Genomic DNA, 25,202 nt, shown 5'->3' with positions numbered 1-25,202 from the left:
GTGAATCTCCACATGTAAAAATTTTGTCCTAGGATACTTAGAGCTATCTTAGAGCAACCTATGTTGTTAATTGACGGGTCTTTAGCAATACTAAAAAACATTCAGTAATAAACGCGCAAAATTTGTTGCAGACCTCAATTCCGAGATGGATTTCCGGGAAAACGATTGCACTGAAGATACCATCACAATTTCCAACGAGGTAAGGTCTTCGCTGCTCAATTTTTTTTAATTTTGTAAATTGACTTATAAATTTCGATTATGCATGTCATTAGAGAAACATTTTGTACTTATATTCTGTGAAGGTTGCTAACCTGGGAATTTTAACGCAGTCGATAGAGAGTAAGAAATAAACCACAGTTTTTTTATGATTTGTGACGGGGCACACTTTCTAGCCATTCATCACAAATTAGTCTTTGGAGGGTTGTAACATTACTTTTTATTCTGGCGAACAAACATGCGCCGTACATCCCCTGCCCCGTCAGAAGAAATCTGATTATCGGTGTAACACACCGCTCGACCTGTAAAGACACCAGACAGGACGCATTCTTCTGTTCGACGTCCACGTGTAAGTTTCCCGACATTACAAAGAACATGTAATCCGGGAGGTCATAAAACCTACAGTTTCGCGTGCATGCCCCTTTCCTCCGTCTACGTCCCGCGCGTGCACACATAAACCGGCGACCGCATATATGCGCCTGCCTAAAGGTGAAATACACTGGCAAATAACGGTCGCGAAAGGTGGTAGGCGGTGGAGAAAAGGAACTCCGGAACAACGCCGAGTAAAGTGGCTTGACAGGAATGAAATCGGGAAGGTTAGACATATACTGCTTCGCAGTAAAACTGGAAATTGTACGTGATCGACGCAGATTGTGGTTGCGTTTGTGCTTATTCACAAACATTTATAAGGAACACTGACACCGTAAGGAGTTGGCATAGAGCCATCGCAGCAAACATTAAATGCTTTTGTCTCACTATCAGGAATGGTGTGACTTAAAGAGAAATGTCCCTTGGTCATCAATACGCCCTCGCACGCCTACAATCGACATGACTGAACCGTAAGTCCCAGTTATTTGTGAAATGTCAGCAAACGTTTTGGTGGCGTCTCCTAAACGTTTACCACACTCTGCATTCAATCTACACAGAGCGATTTACAGAGTTTGGAAAAAGCAGGGGAGGCTATGAAATATGCCCCAGAATCTGACACAAATGTAGTTCGGTACGCCGGGATGAAGAAAGAATTGCAAAATGCACACATCGCCTCCTACGTACGCCCTCTGTACCAAATCGTTGTCTTTACGGCTACTGCCGAAGTGCCTCCTTAAACACCTGATGTCGCCGTAAATACGTACGTCAAAAAGGAATGCTTTTTTGCTACTCCTATACTGAATTTGACGTAATTGCCTGATTGATATTGTTTCGGAAGAGTATTTTTATGCCGTGTGCAGTCTTGGTCACCCTTGGAAGGCCAAACACTTAAATATTTTTTTCTTGCAGAGGTACCTCTCACTTAAGAAACATTAGCGCAAAGGACGGGAAGAAGGAACTCTGCAAACAAACTTTTGTTTCTTGAGTATGTTTAACCAACTTGCCCACATCAATCTCCTGTCGCTTCAGAGTACCTCTCACATAACACTAGCCAAGATTTCTGGCCTGGCTTAGGCAGTGTAATCTGAAATACTGTCCAGCCTGTTTTGCCCCTAATTCTTTTCTGTCAATGTCCCTTATAAGCGGGAAGTATCCCTTATCTATAGAATATATTGGCCTTTGTTGCGAATACCACTGTATAAAATATTTCCCTGCTCCTTGGTGTGCACTAAGTTTCCTCTACGTTTTTTTGTGGTGTCGGGTCTACTGTAGTTTACTGGGTTTTTTTTTAATCGGAAAGATCTGCACTAAAATAAAAAAACGCCTAATTAGTGAGTAACCTTCAGCAGTCGCCCCCGGTTTGTAAGAGTTTCTTAGAAATCTTCAGACACCGTATAAGGAGTCAGCTCAATCCCTGTAGTTCCGTTTCTGTCAGAGCCTCAGTTTGTCGGGGGTTGTCGTCACTATCTAGACTACAAATTGTTGCATAAAATTCTCTGTTGTGTGACTAGTCTATGTGCGGCCAGCTTTCCAATATTGTGTGTGTGTGGAGGGGGGGGGTGATAATACGCTGTGAAAATATGCTGCAGTACAGTCAGTTTAACTGAATACACTTCGTTTCCTTCTACCGGAGTTTTTACGAGAACGCTCAGGGTGTTTCAATAGCACACTAAGAAAAAAACTGGCAGGGCTTCGGCCGTCACTGTGGCGTATGGAACCATATACATAAGGGGTTTTGGAAATGTTCTTAACGTTTTTGTTTCTTTTACGATCTGTTCGACGTTATTGCCAAAAGTAACGGCTTATCCTGACAGGATCCCCTGTCTAGAACACTGGAATAACAGACAGATGTTTAGAGCTGTGTATCGCTTGTAAAACGTGGGTAGCGTTAACGCAAACAACATATCATAGAAAACTGGCAGCCAGGCAGTAGAAACTAGAGCATACAAGCAATCAACCTTGCCACTGAAAACGAGCGATATTTCAGTACAAGCTACCGGACTTGGAAGAGAATGGAGCGAAGACACCATCATCATCACCAGTGTTACGAATCGGCCAGCGCCGCAGTACTTCCCCGCATCACTCTTCGGCTGTGCAGCGAAGCCTCTCGTGCGCCTTTGAAAACACGCGCCACCATGTCGGCAACAAGTTGCGACAAGCCGCGTCAGACGCTTTGCTCTCGGCGCATTTCAAAACTTCGGCGGCTGCCTGCGAGGCTCGTCTCTACGCTCTTCAAGGACACAGAGGCCCCGTCGATCGCAACGGAGTCCTCCTCTCTCCTCTCTCTCGGACTCAATGTGCCCGAGCCTATGAACGGCTTACGAACTCTGGAAAGAGTGTTGTGTGTGTCTGTGACGTTCGTGGCGTGTTGCCGCTTGTTTCGTTTGACCGTTATCACTTTTGGGTATAAACAGAGCTGCCCAAGCGTTGTAACTCATTCCTGTTAGAGCAGCGAATCGATGTTGTCGCTCTGCTCGAGTCCTGTATTGTAACCTCGCCCGTTGGGGCATTGTTCTTTGGCTTCGGCCTCACCTCTCCCTATGAAGTAAACAGTTTACGTTGGCCTATCGGCGCTGGACATCATCGCGGCTGCAGTTGGCCTTCCCGTTTGCAACACCAGCCTATGTACGCCCACTGCAGGACAAAAGCCTCTCCATTATTCTCCGATTATCCCGGTCCTGTACTAACTGCGACCAATTTATCCCCACAAACTTCTTGATCTCATCCGCCTATCGATCTTTCTGCCGCCCCCTGCTACACTTCCTTTTTCTAGGAATCTGCTCTGTTACCCTTAATCACCAACGGTTCTCTTGCCTTCGAATTACGTTTCCTGCTCACGTCCATTTCTTTTTAATTTCTACTAATAAATCCTTAACACCCATTTGTTGTCTGACCCACTCCGCTTTCTTCGTCTCCCTTGATGTTACACCAAACATCTTTCGTTCCATTGCGCGCTGAGTCATCCTCAATTTAAGTTGAACCCTGTTAGTGAGCCTGCCTGAGTTTCTGCCCCGTAGGTGAGTACCGGGAAGATGCAGCTGTCATACACTTTCTTCTGCACGGGCAGTGGTAGGCTGCCATTCATTATATGAGAATGCCTGCCGAATGCACTCTACCCCTGTCTTATCCTTCGAATTATATACGCCTCGTGCTTGGGATCCGGGGTCACAACTTTTCCTAAGTAGATTTATTAGCTTACCGTTTCTACTGCCTCGCCACCTATCTCAAAGTTACTATGAAAACAGTTACTATGACACTGACTATGAAGACAATGACTATGCAAAACATCTAGCGATCTCGAGCTCACCTAAATAGGCTGGAAACACCCCGAAATCTCCTTGTATGCAGCCTAACGAATGCGCATGTAATCTAAAACTGTCGTTGGTGCTCAACAAACAGCGTCAATGCAAACAGGCCGGGCCGCCTGGCCTAATAACTAAGTTAGAAGATACCCTGCCTAATCTAAACATTGTCTCGCGGAAATGCTACCCTTCTTTAGGCGGTTGACATACATAAACAGATTTTCTACAAAGCACCCGCCCGAGCAATGCGGGCGAAGAGATAGTTTACTGCATGATAAACAGTGCTTTCACCATAACCAGTGATACCATACTGACTGCCTCCCAGATGCACAACTTGCATACATAAACACACAGACTACATTTTTAATATTGCAGCTACAAATACGTTCACAGGACTGCTTGAAGTTTCACGTAAACTTGTTACAACGTTGTGTATAAATTTCAAAAAGACTAGTTGCGTCAAAACCGTTATTTAATAGAATCTAGTAAACCTGTGAGCCCACGTCGAAACTGTCACCCCGCAGGCACTCTTAATAAACCCGCAATAGCCATCGCAGAAGAGGCCAACCAACCAGGCAACGTTTTTGATTATCGGAAGTTGTATATACTTCAGTCAAAATTGAAGTCTATAGGGACAGTTAAGAGAGGTCATCCTATATAGTTTACAAACCTTACTCTCGAGAATTTACTGCAATTAATGCTTTTTGGGGCAACATTGAACATTTGCGGAACTTCCAGCGACAGCAGCAATAGGCATTGATTTGGAAGCACATTAATTTATATAAAATAACCCATATAACATTGCTGTGTGCATCATATAAATACGCATTAGGAATATTCGTGTCATTCCTATTTTGGGCCGATCGCAAGTTGCTGCAACAAATGATCTCCGTTGTGGTGAAATAGATAAAGTAGTTTGCTCACTCTGTCCCGACATGGTATCAATGTGATCTGCTCCGGCAACATCCACAGAAAATTATCAAGCTGTTGTGACCGCTCTGTTACTGTTGGCTTCATGAAGGCGAGGTAGAGCTTTTGAAGCAAATATACTTCACTATGACACTGCATCGTCTCCTAGATTGAATAGCGCAAGACAACATAAACGATTTAGTAGTTAAGGGCATTCATAGCCGCTTATTTTGTTTGCCTGAAAAGCGTGTGCATTACATAACGTGCGCTATGGACATAACTGATCCCAGTGATGCGTAAAAATCCAGCTCTCTAAACAATTTCTGTTTCCTGCTGAAACTAAAATTGCTGACTACTCTGGTGAAGAGTTAGAAGCACAATAGATTGCTGGTCTTTCCAAGATATTTTGTCGACTTGATGAGATTAGCAATGTTTTTTGAGGAAATAAAAAGAACGACTGGTGCACGAAGGGGGATGTTCAAAAAAAAATGGCGAGATGGTTTTTCTGAAAAGTTGAAGGATCCCCCTTCGAGCATAAAGGGTTCGCGAGCCCCAACCCGCCCGACGAAGTAACGCCGATCCGCATGAGAACAAATCACCGGTTTATTCCGGGAAAACCAAGGTAGGAAAAAACAAACAAAGCAAGTTGAGAGAAATATAAAAAGAGTACAGCAAGCAATCACGGAAAGCGCGTAAAGAAAACACTGCGGCGGTTGACGCCCTGCTTGTCCAAAAAGTTACAGCATGGTGCCGTACACTCACGACGACGTCTCCAGTCACTTGGGCCGACGACGGGTAAAGAGCGTCCGCCGCGGACGCTGGTTGCTCCTCGCTATCCGGGCGTCATTGCTGTGGCTGGCCGCCCGTCGGTCCCGTCCGCAGCCCGCGGTAGCAGCCGCTCTCGCGTGTGCCCCGGTGCGCACTCCCCCCCGGCTCTCCTGTGAGCGCCGCTTTTACGCCACTCCGTTGGTTGTGCGCATGTTCCGGGTTGTATGCGCACTACACCTATTTGTCCCGTTTCACTGTTATCCATCACCTCCTGTATTTGTTCATCACACACGCGCGCATGGGATCATGACGCACTGACGCCACTATCGCTGTTCGACGCGCGCACTTCACCGTAATCACCGTGCTCGGGCTCTCGTAGGGGCTGCGTCCCTACAAAGTACAGGAGTCACGCAGATACGTCTTGTACCCGAAGCAACTCGTTGCGAAAAAAACCCTGTGATGAATCATGTACTGTTCTGTTTCAATGTTGGTAACGCAACAAGATTTTTTGAAGCATGAAAAACTTGTAATTTAAAAAATATATGACAGCTATGTACGTACCTGATAGCAATTTAGTGCTTGTCCCAAGTCTAGTGAACATTTTGTTTTGTTTATGCCATCAGTATACTTATACGTATATATCAGTTGACTAGAGCGCGTATTGCAAACATATAGTCACGTTACTAGTTCATAGTTACAAATAATTGCGAAAAAATGTACGTAACTGACGCCTGAATTCGGGGATTAGCGTGGGCGTCACAAGAAAATGTCATTATTACTATTTTATAAAAGCTTTGCCTAGATATATCTTATTGTGTCGAAGGTATTTGCTCAACGTTTCGTATCATGCAAATACAGCGAACCTAATAATTATAAGGCCATCAACAAAAAAATCATGTGATGTGGACGCTTCAAATCACCGAGTGGGTGTAGAAATAATTCTTCGGTGTTCATGGGTGACACCATTAAACAGCTAAAATATTGTATTTTTGTGCGGCGTCTGAACGTTTGTTACAAGAATTCGGCTCTAACGTTGACACTGGTTCGTTCACTGACAGCCCATTAGCAGCCAAGAGTACACCTAGAGCCACTCCTGATGCGTTGTCTTTCGGGGTTACTATGAATGTACTAACGTTGTCCCCACAAACGCAGTGCAGTTAGATGAATATCGTTTAGAAGAAGGCCATGATTGTAAATATGATTGGTACAGCAACGCCAGCAACGTAGGCACATGTCGCTTTGCGCTAGTATGTACACTCTTTCGTGCATGCCTTAGCGGATTTCTCATTCGTGTTCTCTTATTTTTTCCCAAGCTCACAGTCGCCATGGGATGCCAAGTTAACTGCTCTGGTGGGAAAACTAAAAACCGGAAAGATCATGTAGCCTGTTTGGTAGGTCCCGATACGATTATTTATTTCTACGGACACAGCTTGTTTCATTTCTGCTCTTTAATATATGTTGTATGCTCTGACGCGGCACCCATACGGGCAACCCTGCGTGTGCGCCGAAATGGATATGCCGCACCGGCTGTGCTATGTGGGGCACCACGAGATGGCGGTACTTCGCCGCACTGGAGCCCGATGAAGCACACTACATGCCAACAAGAAGGGCTGTGTTACTTCAAGCCGTGCCCCACAGAACACAAAGTACTACCTCGACGCCAATTACTACCTCGACGCAGTTATAACCATCGGCCTACTATATAGAGCGGTAGAAACCTTGAAGCCTTAAACGTGAGCCGCGATGGACCAGGTCCTGCACCTAGGCTACTGAAAGCCCACCCCTCTTTTCTTTGTGTCACCTCTTCTATGGGTACAGAAAAACCGTTGCCGACAATTTTGAGGTTCGGAAGACAAACTCAAGTGATTTTTTTGGATGGCCGCTTCCGATTTGCCAGCGCTGCTGCCGACTAAGGACTGCGAGCGCGGCGAGAAAGGCAAGGCTCAGAAGACGGCCTCACATTCACTAGCTGCTACGCTACCATCCTATCTAAATCGGTCTACGGGTGAGGCATTTCGTCAAGAGAATTCTTTAATTTTTTTGCTCCACCACGCATTTGGTGCACTTGTGTCAACATGCTTGGTCGCAGGCAACTGGAGCCTCGGCCTATGGGCGAAATATCGCTTTGGTTCACATCAGCGGTTCCATTTAATGGCTATAAAAAGTTCTCGATGGCAAGGACAGCGCCACCACCAATTGTGAGTGCGATTATTAATGTATCTGTTAACACAAGGGCTGCGACTCGGGTTGAAACTGGGAAGACGAAGCACTCCGATTTTTTCCTCGACGTGCGGGCGCGATGCACACGCGCAGCCACAGTGGCACAGACATGGCGGTTTCTAGCGTTGCCAAGTGAAGAAATCGCGCGCTTAATTTTTCAGGGAATACCATATTAGGATAAACTAAGTAATTGCATAAAAAAGAAAAGACATGGACGGAGTACCGACGGACACACGTGGCGCAAACTTCAAACTATATTTTATTGGGCACCTGTGTAAACCTTATAATCTCCACACATATCGACCGCGCACGTGTAATGGAGAAAATTGTTTTTTTGGCCGCCGCATAGCCAGGCGTGTAATCTATATTTATGCTCATACATACGCAGTCGATCTTAGTGACGTTATTAAGGTTCCCACAATGGCACAAGAAATTGTAGTAGGAAGCTTGCGCCGTGTGTGTACGTTTTGTCTTCGTCCGTTTCTCCCCTTTTTACGCAAATATTTTATTTATTTATAGACTAGCAGCATGCTCAGGATGCTCTCCTATGAAGACCATGTATAGGATATTGAGTAGCTTCTGAGAGTCCATTGTTCCGTTTTGCCACTTGTTTTAGCTCACTGATGTAATGCGGCCTCCTCTATTAATTGAAAAAAACAGCTTGCGGGGACACCGGCCAAGGGCAAATTCGAAAATTATTATGCAGAATCGCCTTCTCATACGCTAATTACTGAGTTCAACGTTAGTTAGGACAAATTTTATCTCTTCAATACTCAAGATATACGCCTTTCACAGGTTTTTGGAAGCTTTTTGTTTCACTTTGGCTGCTTCATTGTTTAATCCAATTACGTGATCTGGCGTAATTCATTGTCTGCTATAACAGCGTGCAACCATGAGCAGCCGCATTAAATTCGAGAAGCAAATTCTTTTGATTCGACCCTGTTTAATGTTATTTTTCCTTAGGACACCGTTCTGGCCGTTTGTGCTGATGAGGCCGACCTTTATTACTTGTTTGTGCAAAGCATGAATTTTGTGACTTGGCTTTCAGTTTAATTCGGTAATGTCTAAGCTAGGATGGATCTTATGGGAGTTGCACCTCTGCGAATACTTCATATGCGCGTGTGATGTTTGGCGGATAGTGTCCACAGAAAATCACGCAATGGGCCTGGTATCCCCATTGTTGTAAAAATAAAAACAGAACCCATTTTCTTAAGAGAAAGGTTGTTAAGACACAAAGAGTTTCCCCTTATAACATTAAAAAAAGTCAAAATACAAACTTCAAACGCCTTAGACCGTGTAAGTTTGGCGCAATCGGATAGACGACGGCTAAATAGCGTGAGGTACCCAAGTTTGATTCTTACCACGGTAAGAGTTTCTTTCTTGACACGCTTTATTGAATCCCGTTGTTTAACTTGAATTTTCCACAGCGCGTTTTAGGGGCAACTATTTCAATTTTGGACTGTGATATTGGGCTTGGGAAACATTTGCTTTCATGCACAGATATTTTCGAGTTCAAATCATTTTTCTTTTCACCCACGGCCGTTGTCATCGTCCAAAAAATTAGCCTCCATGCAGTGTGTCTTGGTGGGAATGGTCACCCTTGTAGATACAATGAAAGCGTCGCTTCAAAAGCCTTCGAACAGAAGCAGTACTACTAGTAGTAGTATATCTGTGTTTATTGGCGCAAGGGCGTCAGTGCCAAAGAGCGCCAAGGCAGTATGTATTGCTTTGTGTCATGTTTGGAACCGAAATACAATGATGACGTGTCTGACGTATTTGAAAAGAATAGTGTATTTATTGGTGTGAATGCCGATAATCTAAAGAGCGATGCAGGTTATTAAAGTGAGACGTTTCAGTGGCGGTGGTTAGGTATAACAGCAATGGGAGCCACATAAAATGCCCCTAGCTCCAGGATGGCAGTGAGGTCCCTAGAACATATGATGAAAATGATTACAGGCGTCCTCAGAGGCATCGCATGGCCCTGATATCCCACATGTCATCAGATGAGTGCTACAAATACAATTTTGGCCAGGTAGGCTATACGCCTCGAGCGCGGCCTGTAGGGGCGCCACTGAAATCCCCCTAGCGGCCCGTTTCGAAAGCAGGAGCGGGAGTCCCCGGCCCGCTCCCCCCTGTCGCCGTTGCTTTTGGGGCTCGTTCAAGACAGCGATTTACCGCTTGTCCGCGTTCGAAATACCGAATAACGTGGAGAAGGCACTCTGTTTGCAAGCCTGGTGGGTTCACGAGAGTATAAACGTTTATGACGCGATCTTAGAAAGATCTATATGAGCGCCGGGCGTGTGTCACAGGCCAGCGTCCCGAAGCGAGCATTTGCATGCAGCTGATTGCAATTCCGCTGCCCTGAAATTTAGTGGCAGTGTCTCTGTAAGCAGTGTTTCCTCCGATGGTCATGTTGCGGCCATACACACTATGATGTAAATCGACTTTGTGCACTACAAAATCTAGCGGAGCACTCATACCTGACAGCACGCAAGTTACGCCTGCCAATATCACATATCAGATATTGTTCAGTACCCTGAACAAGCCAATGCGGCATAAATTTCGCAAACATTGTACCAAAGAAGTACGATGGATAATGCAAAATTACACTCCGGAGTCAGCACACGAGGACAAATTTAATGCTGGGTCGTCTTGTCCCGAGGTGAGCGCTCGCAAAGATTCATCTGTTACATTTATCCTCCACGAGAAGCGCGAAGATGGGCTTATAGAGTAATCCGCGACCGCGACCAAACGCTTCTTCGAAACATCGTCGTATGACACAGGGAGACTGCAGAATCTAGCATAAACCGAAATCAGAGACCCTTATCATATACGCCACTCTTCAAACGAGCCCGTGTGTACGAGATTTCGGCGCACGTTAAGGATCTTCAGGTGGTCAAAATTAATCCGGAGCCCTCCACTACGGCGTGCCTCATCGTCTCCGTTGCGTCGGCGTGTTAAACCCTGCAATCAATCAATCAATCAACTCTTTCAACGACACCTCGTATTTCTTGTGAACTGCCTACCCTGTATTCTTCGAAAAATGCGTCCGCCGAGTGATCAGCCGATCGTTGAAGGCGAAAAACAAACGAAAAGTGAACACGCAGCTTGTGTGTGTGATTACTAAAACGTTCATTCGTTGATTTCGCTCCGCATTTGTAAACAAACGATAGTTGAGCGCCCTCCTCCTCACCCCCCCCCCCCCCCCCCCCCCCCCCCATGTCTAGCGAAATATCAGTGCATTTCGCATCGAGTTGGTCTGGCAAATACTACCTTGCTCAAACAAACGTCTTTAGCATTTCAGAAGCTGCTCTCCGTTTTTTTTTTCATTCCCGTACGACTATTCTATTTATTCCTGACTTGCAGACCATTCATTTTCCCGTGGTTTCTTTAACATATACCTTGGTTCTTACTATACGGCATGAGTGGGCACATATCTGACAATGCACAGCCTTTGAGTGAACTTAACATTTTCGCGTGGCTTATATTCCCATAAAAGGCACAAGTTTTTGTCAGCTATTGGGTTATCACATCCCCGAAATATATTCTACGACGTACATATTCGAAGCAAAGCCGCATTTGTTGTTTCCGCTGCAAAACGAACCAACCTCTTACAGTGCCAATGTCAGGTCTAAACGAGGTGACAATAAATAGAATTCACTTGTGCTGACGTGTTCGAAGGCGACAGCGGTGATATGCTGCTGCCGTCGCCGACGGCCGCAAGAGCGGCCAAGAAGCGCGCAGAACCGCCTCCCCGGGTAGCTCTTGTTGGCGTTCGAGTGCTCTACCAAGACGCAGCTGTTTTTTTAAGCGCCCTAAACGTTCAGTTAGCTTACAGACGTCACCATAACAAGTTATTTAGTGCGCGGAAAGGCAAAGAGAAGCGAAAGAGAACCAAAACACTGCATGACCACCTATCAGCCACGCAGCGCTAATCCCGCAAACGCCGCGGAGAAGCGGCGGCAGGCGGCGCAGCGATCGCGAATCTCGAGGCGTATAGACATTCACTGGGATGTGGGGTTGAGCAGACAAAAACAATGATGGATGTAAGAAGATTGTGTGGGTCTGTAGTTCGGGGAAACGTCACTTCCTTACTTCACGGTTTGCAGAACGTTCAATAAATGCATAGGGAACTGAAAGCCGTTGTCCGCACTTCTCAAAAGCTGCTGCTTGAGCTCCGTTTTAAAGATGTGATTGTGCAGATGACCTATTGCTAGTATACATATTGATATTTCTTTATACCTGTTCTGTCTATCTGTGTTTTATTTGCCCATTTGCTTTTTTTTATAATGTCCAGTTTGGTTGAGATTTCTGTGCGGCAATGTAGCTGCCAGCGCCCCCGAAGCCTACTTTTAAATGATGGCTTCATGTATAGGTAGGCAACACGTGAGATATCGACGACACTGCGAAGAGCTGCCTCAGCGAATTCTGGTCAGAGATTTATATTCCTAGAAAGGCCGCTATGTCTATGGAGCCAGAAAACTACTAAAGTCAATTTAATAGAATAGGCAGACACGAATTTTATCAGTTTTTTAACTTAATTTTCTTATTCCTTCCCGTGATTGCACCGCTAATACTACGCTCGAAGGGTTTGTACAAAATATATGTACCTCAGAATTGTGGTTTGTGTAATGTGTTTCACAGGGGTTAAAATGCCGTGTGCCTCTGCTGTAAAAATACTAGTATCTCTGTTGATTGTTTTTTGATCCTATAGTTTGTTTCATGTGCTGCACCTAAAACAGAATAAGTGGCCTTGGAGACATCTGTGTAAAACGTGGTATAAAAATATGTGTTTCAAAACTGTACGAAATGCTGCATGATTAGCTCTCTTGGTGCATTTCTTTTGTTAACACACTAAAACATACATCCCAAAAAACTGCAGACATTTCCCAAAGAGCACCGAGGTCTGTCATGCAGGTTTCGTATGTTCCTTTAAATGAGATCGCAAGTTCTTTGGCTAGAATTTCCAGTTGTTAAAAAGGCATAGATACAGAGGGCCAAATGAAAACTGGTAAATGGCAGAGGCATAGTTCATATTAAAAGGAAGGAGGGTAATTTTTTAAGGCTGTTGTATTCATAGCATACAAAGGTCTGTACCTGGGTGCTGGTTTTCTAGGTAGTAGTGGTCATATTCGACATACAGGCTTCGTGTGGAACACGTTAGGAAGCCTCCTGGCGAAAGCAGACGAAGCCCCTTATGCAGACATGTGTCCAGCATGGGTTCTCAATGCTGACCCATATAGCGCACTCTTAGATTATAACTACGACTTCGCCAAAGTGTTATAAAGACGCAGCAGGCACACCTTATGTGCACCGTAAGACTGGTGAGAATGGGATTTAAGAATATTCGTTGCAGTAAACGTCTTGTCAGCAGCTTTATATGCGGAATAGAGGATATATCAGAGCTTTTCGTCTAGCAGAACTTATAAATACTTGTGCTCGTTTTTCAAGGGCACAGCTATTCCATCAACCTGGACGGTAGTCTCATGCTGAATACCATTCCCCTTTCGAAAATAAGGCGTTAGAGCTCTTTTGCGGATTTAGCCTTACTATATTTTCATCTACCCACTTTTTCAGCCAGATAGTGGCGAGTTGTTCCTGCCGTCACGAATATACTGGTTACTGGTTCTTAAACTGATACTAACATCGTCTGCATAAACAGAGTAAAAAATTGTAGGTGGTTGGGGTTTTTCGAGTGCGTTCATCGTATTTATAAAAACTGTACAAGTAAGTACTCCAACCTGAGTAGCTATGAAACGTGTGGAATTACTCACGGCATCCCGAGGAATGCCGTCTTCTCCGATATAGAGTAAATACTACAAGCACTATATTTCACTCGATATATTCGCGCAGAAATACAGCCCTGAAGGGAGTTAAGTGCATTTTCACGGATATCAAAAGATCAAAAAGTAGTCACTAAGGCCTTTTCTTGATCGAAAAACATAAAGATTCAATACTGCTTGTTGCGTAGGGCGCTTTCAGACACATAAATGAAAGAGTTAGCAATGACTTTAGCTCCTCAGGTAAAGTGGATCTAAGCACTTGTTTCGTGTAGTGGGTTCGTGTATTGGGCATCTTGCTAATGTTCGTACAGCGTGTATCCTAACTGCCTACCCGATTATTCAAAGAAGCAACTTCTCGCAGATGTGAATCATTTTTTAGCGCTGATATTGCAACGTGTACGTAGCAAGGCATTATGAAGTTTCTGCACTGGTAGAGGTTTGAGGTTCTCGAAACATGTTTTAGTGTCGGCGTCATCAGCGGCATTCATAAGAGCTTCAACGACCTTTTTAGGGGATATAAAATTGTTTTATTGGTTGTTGTCGTGGTGCCCTATACAACAAAACAGTAGCCTAATGTGGACACAAACATGAAGTTATAAATCAACATTTTAACATTGTGCAGTGTAATGCTACGCAAGCGGGGCGATGCACCACAAGTACGGTCAAGCCAGAGGCACATACAATCTCTACTTTCAGCAGTCTGTGCCACAGGCGCAGACTGTTTATTTACTCTTCATACAAGCACTGTTCATATACATCATCTGAGGTTTCTTGAGACATGTGTAGTTACATTGCACTGTGTTGTAAATCGAAATTATGGGTTACAAACAATAATACTGTAGTTGAGTAGTGGCCTGTTTTGGTTCACGTCAGGGAGTCTTTTTTAGGGCTAGACATACAAGGAGCTGGTTTTTTCGACAGAAAAGAGCTTGACAGCACTCATTTGGTGCCTCCTCTGCAGCCTGAACCGCTGAGGTGACCATACCTTCGTCTGACAATTCATGCGTACCCGAGCGTGCTGTGTGCTGCGCAGGGATGTGGGCAATGGTAAATTACAATTGGGCCCCCGAAGTTGTACATGTGCTGCGTGGTGTGACAAGGATACGTGGACGGATGTATATTGCGGCGAGGCTAGAGGCTTCATGTCTTCTATGGAAGTGTGTGAGAATTGAGATTTCTGCTTAAATTCTTCCCTGTCTGCAGCGGTTTCTTTAAACCTATTATTTGAGATGGGAGTGGAGGGGTTTTGCCAAGGCTTATAGAGAATACTAATAAATGGCCACTTGCTATCGGCTTTTTGTGCACCGACCACTCAATGAGCGCAAAAAACTGCACACCCAATTGTCAAGACTTTGAGTGAGTACGTGTTGAGTGTAGTATTTTAATATGTTAGTTCTTTTTATAAAACAAGTAAGCACCATGCGACAGATGGAAATGTTCAAATAAACGGTGACGGGAATCCGTCCTCCGAGAGCGGCAGAGGTTGTTGTGTGCATTTACCTGTCTAAGAGTAAGGGTCTAAGATGATCAGCAACCAATTGCTTCAATTCTCAGCTACACAAGCGATAACTCGGGGTAATGTAGAAAGATCACTTTATAATCAGACGATAAATAAGATAACGCGCACAGCAAACGCATCAATATTTTTGAGTAGTATAATAAACTGTGAAGAGGTGGATTTTCGGGACACATTGGTACCTGAACAGATGAATTACCAAAGGATGAATTACCAAACAGATGAATTACCAATCCTTCCTGAAGACAGTGTATTATTTCAGAAAATTCATTTTTTTAATACCCTCAAGGCAATTGCATTGAAGAGGGGAGTGGGTAAATACATTACAACAAATCAGGAAACTGCAGTACAAACAGCAGAAGAGAAGTAGTTATAACCTCTACAAAACAAAGTTATACGGGTCAATAAGGTCACAATCTTCCTGCTGCGACGAGAGAAGTGCGGCTGAGGTTTGCATGGGTGACAATTTTTGGCATTCATTGCAAATATGATAAAAAATACATACATTGGACAAGTGAAATTCGCAGAAATCAATGCAACGTTATACAGAATCAAATGGCCTAAAATGTAATATTAGACACAGCGCTATGAAACAAATCCTGGTTGGTAATTGTAGCAATATTAGAACGAAGGTTTTTCCAGTCGCTAGAGCTACCTGGGATGAAGGAATAAAAAAAGGCCTTAGTGTTGCAAGAAGGAACGCCAACTTTATGAACATGATCTAAACGCGAAGATATGTATGACGGTGAAGTAAGTAAAGCGTGCCGAAGCTTGTTGTGTGAGAATACTTTATGGAATAAGCACAATCGTGCAATTTTGCGACGTGACTACGTCAGAGATGTTAGATCCAAGTTACTTTTCATTCCGGATACGCTTGCTGCTCGCTGATAGATAGAAAAAATGAAACGTGTGGCGTTGTTTTGAATCATTTCGAGTTGATGACTAAGAATTTCAGTACATGGATCCCATATCGGTGATGCATAGTCAAGTTGTAAACGTACAAGTGATTTGAAAACGAGCTTTTTTATTGAAGAAGGGGCGGAATGAAAATTTTGTCTTATGTAGCCAAGCATACGGTTGGTTTTGTTGGTGATGCTTTCAATGTGAAGATTCCAAGATAGGTCAGTGGTGATATGAATACCCAAATATTTATAAGAAGTAACCGCTTCAAGAATGTTACCATCAAGAAAATATGAGTGCGCATTAGTAGTGATGCGGGAAATTCGCATTGATTTGCATTTTGTAGTGTTTAGAACCATCTGCCATGTATTGCACCAATGGGATATGGCATTAATGTCAGATTGGAGTGCGTGTAAGCCAGTATCGTTATTTATTTCCCAAAAAATGACACAATGGTCAGCGAATAAATGTACTGATGATGAGATACATTTGGGTAGATCATTGATATAGATAAGAAAAAGTAGCGGCCGAAGGAGGGTGCCCTGGGGTACACCTGAGATAACCGGGGTTAGAGATGAATTGGTGTCATTAGCTGTGACAAATTGGTGGCGATGCACTAGGAAACACTCAATTCAATTTAATATACTAGTATCGAGACCAATATTCCTTAGCTCGAGTAGGAGTAACGCGTGCGGAACTTTCTCGAATGCTTTAGCAAAATCAAAATAAATGCAATCAGTAAATGAACGGTTTTCAATGATAAAGTGAAGTTTGTGACTAAACAAAATAAGTGGGTTTCGCACGAGAAAGACTTCCGGAATCCATGCTGTGCGGGGTCAAAAAATGGATTTGATTCAAGAAAGCTGGCAACATGAGAGTGAATGATGTGTTGCAAAATTTTACATGGTAAGCTAGTGATAGATATTGGCCTGTAATTGAAGGGGGACTGTCTGTCCCCAGATTTAAAGACTGGTACCACTTTTCCTATTTCCCAATCAGCGGGGATTTTACTTTGTTCTAAGGATTGCTCAAAAAACTTTGCTAGGATAATAGAGCAGTTATGTTTAGTACTTTTAAGGAATTTGGAATTAATACTATCTACACCTGAACTAGAAGAAAGTCTAAGGGAGTGAATAATTTTAATTATTTTATCAGGGTCAATCTGCAAAATGTATATCGGTATGTAGTCGTGGCTTTTAAATCTGGGTAGCCAAAAAGTGAGATTGTTACAGAATGCATCAAAAAACCATTTGTTTAGCACACTAGCACATTCGTCATGAGGTATAGGTTCACCGCTTGTGTCAGTTAGAGTAATGCGAGAGCTGTCAGCCGGGTTGACGACGCGCCAAACTTTCCTAGGAATATTTTGCAAAAAACTAGGCACCGTATTGGTAAGGAAGTTTTGTTTTGCAGTTTTGACAGCAGTAACATACTCATTGACTGCTGAGCGGTACAAAGACCCTCTATAACTACTGCGAGATGTTTTTGCGCGGCGGTACAGAATTTTTTTGTCGGTTTGATAGACGCCTTAGGTTGAAGTTATACCAGGAGGCCTTCGGATTACACGATATTTCCCGAGTAGGTATGTAGGGTTCGGTCAAATAATTGATCTTCTTCTTAAATAATGCCCACTTGTATTCCAGTAATCGCTCATCGAATCCGTCTAAGTAATCAATTAAAAATAAATGCAGCTCACAATTAATTTCTGAGAAGTTGGCTTTGTGATAATTTGGAATGGTTTTTCGTTTTTTAGAACATTTTTTGCACGGGTATTGTAACAGTCAAATTCAAAAGGACATGATCACTTAGTTTGGGCATATATGTTATTTCCGAACATAGATCAGGGCAGTTTGTAAGAGCTAAATTTAATATATTTGCGATAATTTGCGTAACTCTTGTAGGTTCTGATACTACTTGTGTGAGGTTAAAGGCTAAGCAAAAGTCTATAATTTGTTGGGATTCAGTTGTGTCTCTTGGAGGAAAAATAGACTGGATATATAATTATAAAGCATATAGTACCCATAATTCACGTACTTCATAAGTATTTCGCCGTGCCATCAAACTATGTTTCCAAGAGCAATGATGGGCTCAAAATAATAAAATAGCAGTCCTGTAGATGCCAGTTTTATACCACCTCACCGCGTCTTGCTTAGGGCTACGGGTACGAAGAGCCGGGATTTGTTACACGTCCAAGAGTGCTTCGGTGGTCACTTGGTGCCTGCTGTGTAGGTTGAGACGCGAAGACTACAGTATCTCGTCTGAAAATTCAGGCGTCACCTGATTGGCATTTATACAACATGCAATTCATGGCCTGGTACCTAATGTGGCTGCAGTCGTCACGGTTAGAGCCCGCGGTGCGAGACTGGTAGAGATATTGGTGGGGGCCATGTGTTCATGCTGTAATACCTTTAGATGCCGTAGGGGCCAAAGCAGCTGAACTAGAAGGGGTGAGACCACCCTGAAAACCTGCCCGTCACCGCCACACCGTCTGCAGGCTTCGCAGGTCTTGTGGTGAGGTGTTGGGCTGTGGACGGCAGCCAGTCAGGACGGCAACTATCCATTGTTTTCCTATAGGGGACAAATGGCCTGGCGGTCGTGCGCAGGGGGTTAAGGACAGCGGCACATCAGCTCGGCTACGCTGTCTCATCTCGCAGCACAGTTCAAACGTTGCCCCCAACCCGCTGCGGGCGTCGTCTGCATAGGATGGGGCCGAAAGCATCTTGTGCTTTTGGTGCACCCCTGAAAGTTAGTTTTTGGTCACTTTGATCTGAATGATATTTTTTCTCATGAAAGATGGGGGAGATAAGTGAGTCGCAGGGTGTGAGCCACGGCAGTTCGAATGTTTTCCTATTGTATTTCGGCAGTCTTGAGAAGAGTGTTCGTTTTTGCCACATTTACACAGTTGAGGTTTTTCCGACAAGCTTGTCTGCCACATCCTTAGTGCTGATACTTGAAGTATCAGGGTTTGAAATGTAGGAGCATAGACGAGGGCTAATAAAGGTTAGCTTTGTGTTTGGTCTTGATTTTTGCTCCATCGTTGCTTATAATACCTCTACAAATGCCAACCACACCTTCGTCATGCATTCCCTCAATGGGATCAAGATATGTCTTCCCCGTGAATTCGTTTTTGAAATAACGCGTTAGACAGGGTTTAATCTGCGATATGGCGTAATGGTGATGGTTAAGTTGGCAATTTGTCCTTGGTTCAGAAGGTTTTCACTTTGATTTGTTCGCAACACTTCAAAACAGAGGCCTTCAGAGGACTCTTTTAGAAAGTGTTGTCTTTCCAAACAATGCTTTCATTACACATGGCAATAAAGACTGAAAATTAGTAATTAGTTTTTCGCCGGTAAAGTGTAGCACTAGGTTATTGCTGCAAGTTTCATGAGATGGTTGCACTCGGAGTGGTTCGGCGTTACCCCTTTTAGAAAGTCCATGGGGGTTTTGGGGGAAGAGAAAAAGTAGCCATAAAACAACCCATCAATTCGTTGGCGAAAGTGGTTGCCACCTTCGGGCCGAACAGAGGATTTCAGCACACGCTTACCGTACCATGACACGATAACCCTATGGTTGGAATCAAGAGTGACATCTTTGCACAGGGCTGACCCTCGACGCCTGGAGAAGCATAGAAATACGTGAGGAGAGATGAGAGGACAGAGTTAACAAAGGAGATTGGAAAAAGAATAAAGAGAGAGGAGCACAGAAAATAGAGTGCCTGATCCTCCCCTGGGCGGGCCAGCTCTGAGGCACCGTCTTCGAGAAAGGGGGTCAAAAGGGGCGTGTTGCAGCTGACAGAAGGCGGTAAATGTCCCAAGATGCCCTTTCCCCGGAGACGACAGAGACTCGCACAGAATAGGGCACAGGCACGCTACCATCAATTTATATGCACAAGGTGCGCCGTGAGGGCCGTGGAACCTACGCAGCCGAAGGGCATGGAGACAGCCAAGGTTCGCCGACTACAATGCCTCTGCATTTCCTCTGCGCTAATCTATATTATAATGCCATCGAAACAAAAAAACCCGCTTGTGACAATAAAACTAGCTATGTTAATGCAAGATAATATTCTCTGTCATTCAACTTGGATCATGTCACAAAGCGTTTCTGAAACTTACTTTATGTCCATCGTGTAAGTAAGCGCGAAATGAACAAGGACGAACGAAGTGAACGGGACACGGAGCTACTATCAACTCATTTTATTTTCACTGTGATGTCCGATTTTATACGGGAAGATACACAGGTAATGAAAAAAAGTAGGAAATGGGGAGCAGAACAAGCAAGTACAAAAACAAAACAGTGTCCATACCTACATTGTAACCCATATTTCAAGTGGCTATTTCATAAATAATCAAACACTTGGGTCAACATTGGTTTGCTGGAAGATCCATTTAGAATTTTACTGGTATCTATCAACGCAACATCACAACAAACTTTCTCAATTATTAAGGCAGCATTATTATGCATATTTTTCATTTTTCTCTGGCTGCTAGCTGTCCACTATCAGCCGCCATCATCAAGCATCCGCAAAAGTACATAATCGATATTAACAGAAAAATACAACTTTAGCAGCCAGATACGAGGGTTCACAGGAATAGGGAATGTAAAGCAGCGGCGATGTAATTGCAGAATAGAGGACAGTGACACCACGTCCGAGTCAAAAGAAAAGTTAACGTCACTTGAATAGCTTCAGCGCCCGCATACTACAGCTTGTGTTACCAGCTGTTTGTAGTCGCATGCTGAGCATACTTGGTTACCAGCCCTGCTTGCAGCTGACGCCACCATCAAAGTGCCCCTCCTCCCACCTAAAATGATGTCAGCGCCAACATCTCGTTACCAAGGTTGGGAATGTGCAAAAAATCAACACCATGCAGGCTCTTCACAACCATGAAAATCCCACATTGTAATCAGAAACGAAATAAAATGTGCCCCGTAAGTAACAAAGCCATGAATATGGGGTGTAATGGCAAGAACTTTAAATATGTAAAAAAATTTAACGGCCGTGTCAGCGGGGAAGCTCAGTACTGGAAACCATAAATTTCACTCTGCAGACAATTGAAAAAATGATGTCTATCGGCCACCACATGATCCCCGAATCCAAAATCTTAAAAATCTTTCGAAATCCAAAATCTTAAAAAACAACAGTATATGCGGACGCCGGGACATTCCAAAATACGAAAGCAACCACTATCGTACTGGAGTACCGTGGTAATCGCTGTAATTGCTTTACCTTCCTACACACGGGAATTGAATTTTTTTTGTGATCCCCCTCGCGGGAGTATCGAATAGATGATTAAACATCACTACAAATGCTCAATCGCTGATTAGTCCTTTGGCTACAATTAGTGTACTTAAGCGCTGGACAGAGATTCTCAAATCTCAAATGATAAAAGTTCATATTGCGAAACAGGGATACGGGTGTAGAAGGAAGCTACACAGCCGATCAATGTCCACTCGCCATTGCATACCGTGTAGTGTTGACCACGATTATCACACGGCCCTCTCCAAAGCAAGACAAGTCGTGTCCTCATCGTACTCTTAGGAACACCATTCTTCCTCGTGCCACACGGGAATCTCAACGCCTAATAATCGCAAACTCTGCTCAGGATACAAACCGACGTATATATTCACAAACCTAGAAAGGCGAAAATGTTCGGTAGACTATGTATCACATTAGCTTGAATACAGGTCATCGTACACTCTCTTCCTGCGAAACCTGGCTATATCCAAGCAGATGTACACGGGTGAACAACTGAACCATTACATATCGAAATTATATGAACATGACAGTCTGGTCTAAGAAACTTGACAATTGAACATCAATGTGTGTTGATTCATTGGCCCAGGCATTCAGGCGCGACTCACAATTTATCCCGCTTTCCCAAACTTTCAATAAGCCTTGCTGAACAACGATATTTCTGTCCTTCTCTCTCTCCTTCTCTCTTTCTATATCTCTCTCTCCCTTCGTCCTATGAAAAACCGAAACGTTCGGTCAGTACCCCGTAATAAACAATTTTATTCTTTGACACTGTTACGTTCTCACTCAAACTGACCAAGACCCTGGAGCCGCAACATTTCAGGCCCATATCTTAAAGAACGCAAGCGAAAACGTCTTCTGAATCCGTGTCCTGTGCCCTTGGGTTAATAAAATGTCAACTGTTATCATGGAATTTTCAGAATAGGTCTCAGGCGGCTGGGTATTCAGACTGTAGCCAAGGAACTCACGATCTATTGAGCATGTGTAACGATGTTTAAACATGTATTTGATAGCTCAGTGAGGTAGATCACAAAAAGGATGGGATTCCTGTGTGTGGGAAAGTAAAGCAATTAGAGCAAATGACACTGTACTCTAGTTCGAGAATGGTTGCCGTCGTAATTTCGAATGTCCTGGCGTCGGTGTATAATGTTGTTTTTGTGGTTTTGGAATCTTACTCAAAGGAGTTTAATGCTTCCTTTTCAATTGTCCTCGTGTAGTTTGAATCTATCTGTTTCAGTAGGGGGAGAGCTTTTTGCAAAGTCGCTGGGTGGCTGACATATTCTTGATGGTGTTTTATCATATTCCTGGAGGATCGCCTATATTTTATAGGATGACCAATCCCCATTTTTTGACAAGGCAATCGTTTTGTGCTAGAAGAGAGGTATCTCTGATTTCTTCACAAATATTTTTAAAAACAATTTAGAGACCCTTGCCGAGATTTTGAAGATCAGAGGTTAAGGGCTGCCCTTTATACTGCCTTTATTTAGGTTTTTATACGGCCTGCTTTATTTTGGGAAAGTTGTTCCTGGTACTGCAGTCTGTATGGTATCGCGCTCTTGATCAGTGCTTGAACAAGGTTTATCCTTTTTCTGCCATTTGTGCCGTTCCTCTGTACAGGAATATTACAATGGGGACTAAATGGTCAAAGAATGGCTGCATTTTGGAGATTCCAAGATCGGCTCGGCCCCTTCTCTCGGGGCCATGCCGAGGATTCTTATATAACTTATTTGGGGGCAGAGGATGGCCGATAATGAAAGTTCTTTTAATTTGCCACCTGCTGCCATTCATCCTTTGCCAGACAGAGCATCTGTGGTGAAGTGATCGCGAGAAATTTGATGATATTTAATAATTGTGTAATGGGCCGCTATGTACACTGGGAACGCTTCCTTTTGTTTCTGGTAATGAGGTAGGGTTTCCCTGGATTTTGAGAGCGTTTATGGTGATAATGTTTCGCACATTTTTAAGCTTGGTACCACAATGCTGGCCCGGCAATCACTTTAGGATGGCGGAGAGGCACTTTGAAGATGGCGCAAGTTGCAGCCGTGGCTAGCAGCCGTGTCTGCTCAGCGTGCGACTACAAACGGAATGTAACACGAAATGCAGTGCACCTGCTCTTACCACGTGTTTATTTATTTGACTCGCCCTTGGTATCATTCTCCTCCTTTGCTCAATATTCGTCGCAGCTCGGCATTCCCGATTTCGATGAGTCCACGCATCTGGCTGATACAGTTGTATTTTCTGGTTGGCGTCGATGATGCCCTTCTAGGTGAGTTGACGAACACGGCTGAGAGAGGACAGCTATCAGCCACGACGAGATTTGTAATGTGCTTATTGATGCTAGGACGTTAATATAAAAGATTCCTCCTGCAGTACGTACTATTGGTTAACCAGCGAAGATCTAACATGCAGCCGGTAATGCAGGATGGATGGTACGCTTTGGCTTCCTGCGTTTGGATAGACGGAACTGTTCTCCTGCCCGCGATGCAACATCGGCATGGCGGTGACAAGCTAGGCGTAGCGAGCTCGCCTACGCCTACCTCGTTTCTGTCCTGGCTTTCGGTGTCGCTGAGTTTAAGGTTCTTCCTACCCAAGAGTAAATATGACGCATGCATACACATAAAGAATTAATGTGCCTCCGGGGTTTTCCGTCGCCATGTTGTCGTGGTTCCGCCCGCCACAGTCGCGCCGCTGGCCTGCGTTGTCGATGGCCTGCGCTGTCGATTGACCTGTGCAACGCGCAGTAGCTCGCTGGGCGTGCGCTCTGTTGCAAGAGGAAATTTTTCTCTGCCTCCAATGCGCTGTTCCACAACCAGTGTCGTGGATATAAGGGCGCACCTTCGTCATCTGCTGACACAGAAAATATCTCTTTTCTTACTTTTTATTTTTTGTCAGCCTACTCTTTTTGTCATGACTACGATTTTGCACCGCAGTATTTTTCTTCGTACACGGCACCGGCGGTATTTCCTGTCCCCCTGTGAAGTCCTTTTTACAAAACAGTTTCTGTAGCAGCATGCTTATGAGGCTGCACATATAATTTCTTCTGGAGGACACGTCGTGGTAGGAGGCTCCTATTTTATTGTTTTTACTGATATATTGTGCTAACATATATTTATCCTCTTTCCTTCTTTTTAGTACGAAAGAACCCCTATCAAAAATTCTTCAACGTATGTGTTGACGTTAAACCAACTTGGAAGATGCGAAAGTGGAGTTTGTGTTTCCGGCAAACACAAATACCGTATTACGTCGAAGACATACAATCTGTAAAAGCAATAAAAGATTGTAGCCTGGAGTACCGAATTACTTGTTATACAATATTATTTAAAGATAAATATATGTAAAATATTTGTTCCTGCGATACTTTTCATGTCGTGCTGCCATTATTCCAGCTGCTCTTGAATATGAAAAATTATGGACAGGAATATATCTTTATTACAAGGTATAGAAAAGCCGATGGCTTAAGCATAAATGAGCAAAAAATATAGCGACAAAAGTAGACAAGGGGTGAAGTTAGAGCACAGAATCATCTGTACAGAAAGTGGTCTGCCCTATTGTATCATTCTACAGCAGGCACAAATGTGGATGTACTGCATACACAAAAAACATTGACACAGAAATATCTGTCATTGAAAACCTGCTGCATTGGGTACTGCTGTCTTGTTGGGGATTTTTCCTTAGACTTTCTTATACCTATAGTCCTCTTCATAGCTTCAATTTTGTGTACTGGGCTGGTTTATTTCTTGTTGAATTGAACGACACCGCTTTATTTTTGAACTCTGTACATCTGACACATTAGGAACCAACAATTGATATACGTTTCCGCACGAGAAAAATGTACTTTTGGTACAGGATTTTAGCATAGGCGCTCGTTTATACGACGCCTACGACGACAATGTAACGCGGTATTAAAGCAGGATTCTGGAGCAACTTCTAGAGGTGAAGTTGCCGTAGAGCAACTTCTGGAGGTGAAG

The 25,202-nt window shown here is 43.8% G+C and overlaps 1 long non-coding RNA gene across 1 annotated transcript; it reads left to right on the top strand.

The window, feature by feature from the left end:
- Window positions 1-131: 131 nt before the first annotated feature.
- LOC144166085 (uncharacterized) lies at window positions 132-24,478 on the top strand. The gene is made up of 3 exons (XR_013321560.1): window positions 132-199; window positions 6,878-6,955; window positions 24,367-24,478. It is a non-coding gene; the product is annotated as an uncharacterized LOC144166085 (long non-coding RNA).
- Window positions 24,479-25,202: the final 724 nt, after the last annotated feature.

The sequence above is a fragment of the Haemaphysalis longicornis genome, unplaced genomic scaffold (assembly GCF_048455015.1).
Source record: "Haemaphysalis longicornis isolate Haplotype H1 unplaced genomic scaffold, Haemaphysalis longicornis Haplotype H1 scaffold_16, whole genome shotgun sequence".
Taxonomy (NCBI): Eukaryota; Metazoa; Arthropoda; class Arachnida; order Ixodida; family Ixodidae; genus Haemaphysalis; species Haemaphysalis longicornis.
Note: the sequence above shows the minus strand (reverse complement) of the source record. Positions and strands in the feature narration are given on the sequence as shown.